This window comes from Macaca nemestrina, chromosome 9 (genome assembly GCF_043159975.1).
Source record: "Macaca nemestrina isolate mMacNem1 chromosome 9, mMacNem.hap1, whole genome shotgun sequence".
In the NCBI taxonomy this organism is placed as follows: Eukaryota; Metazoa; Chordata; class Mammalia; order Primates; family Cercopithecidae; genus Macaca; species Macaca nemestrina.
This window is the reverse complement of record NC_092133.1, coordinates 13,678,606-13,680,277: the sequence shown is the minus strand read 5'-3', so window position 1 is coordinate 13,680,277 and position 1,672 is coordinate 13,678,606. Positions and strand designations below refer to the sequence as shown.

Here is a 1,672-nt window from a genome sequence, read left to right as displayed (position 1 = left end):
CTTGGTTTGGTTCTATTACTGGGGAGATAGTGTGGTCTTTTGGGGATGTTATAGAACTTCATTTTGTCATATCACCAGAATTACTTTTCTGATTCCTTCTCATTTGGGTAGGCTATTTCAGTGGAAAAATCTGGAACTCAAGTGTTGCTGTTCAGATTCTTTTGTACCACAGGGTGATCCCTTGATGTGGTGCAGTCTCCCTTTTCCTAGGGATAGGGCTTCCTAGAGAGCCAGACTGCAATGATTGTTATTGCTCTTCTACAAACAGTACAAATTTCAAATCAAGCTGCAGTTACTTCTTGGAAACACTAAACAAGTTGTTTTCAGTTGGTTACTTTGTTAATTCCATTACAACATCATTACCATTGTTCTTCAGGGCTTGGACTGCCTTTGCTTTCAACATATTTGCTTCGACCAGTTCCATGCCCTTAACTTCCACACCTATTTTATCAACTTCTTCCTCTTAAGTCTCCTCTTGTACAGTTGGAGTCTGTGTTTTTTCTTAAATGTTTGAGATAGCTTTACCTTGAACTTTGAATTTCTCAGCAGCTGCTAGCTGTGCTTGCTGAGATAAATCTTCATTTTTGGTTCCCCCAAAAACTATGTAGGTATCCAAAGCAGGGCTCTTATAGACATCTGGTTTTGTGAGGACAAAGAGAGGATATTCTTAGATTTCCAGATAGTGACTCTAGTAACCCCTGTAACCTGTCGAAGATCCAGTTTGGACATAACCTTCTGTGCTTTCTTTTCACTCTGACTCTGTTTTGCTTCACTGACTGGTTCTTCATTAATTTCAGCTGCTGCTGACAACTGGGCTTGTTGTGTGGTTGTCTGTGTGGAATCCTGTTCCTCAGGCTCTGGTACTGATTCATCACTGTCAGATTCTGTTCCAGACCCTCTGTCAGCCTGGAGCTGCGGCACCTCCTGTTCCGTAGCAGGGATGGTTTCTGTGGCTTTGCCAGGCATTTTGCGCAGGGAATGCAGAACTCTTTGCCCGCTTTTTGATGGGATTATTTGTTTTTCTCCTTGCTGATTTGAGTTCCTTGTAGATTATGGAGATTAGTCAAAATATTGTTGGATGCATAGTTTGCAAATATTTTCTACCATTCTGCGGGTTGCCTGTTTACTCCGCTAATTATTTATTTTGCTGTACAGAAGCTTTTTAGTTTAATCAGGTCCCATTTATTTATCTTTGCTTTTGTTGCATTTGCTTTTGGGGTCTGAGTCATAAATTCTTTGCCTAGGCCAATGTCTAGAAGAGTTTTTCCTAGGTTTTCTTCTAGGATTTTTATAATTTCAGGTCTTAGATTTAAGTCTTTAATCCATCTTGAGATGATTTTTATATATGGCGAGAGATAGGATTCCAGTTTCATTCTTCTACATATGGCTATCCAGTTGCCAGCACCATTTACTGAACAGGACTTCCTTTCTTTAATTTATATTTTTGTACACTTTGTTGCAGGTCAGTTAGTTGTAAGTATCTGGCTTTGTTTCTGGGTTCTCTGCACTGTTCCATTGGTCTATGTGTATACTTTTGTGCCAGTACCATGCTGTTTTGGCTACTACAGCCTTGTAGTATAATTTGAAGTTGGATAAGGTGATGCCTCCAGATTTGTTCTTTTTGCTTAGGATTGCTTTGGCTATTTAGGCTTTTTTTTTTTTTTTTTTTTTT

At 39.3% G+C, this 1,672-nt stretch overlaps 1 pseudogene; it reads right to left on the bottom strand.

Annotated features, from left to right (window-relative positions):
- Positions 1-331: 331 nt before the first annotated feature.
- LOC105467879 (nascent polypeptide-associated complex subunit alpha pseudogene) lies at positions 332-972 on the bottom strand (annotated as a pseudogene).
- Between the last annotated feature and the right edge of the window lie 700 nt (positions 973-1,672).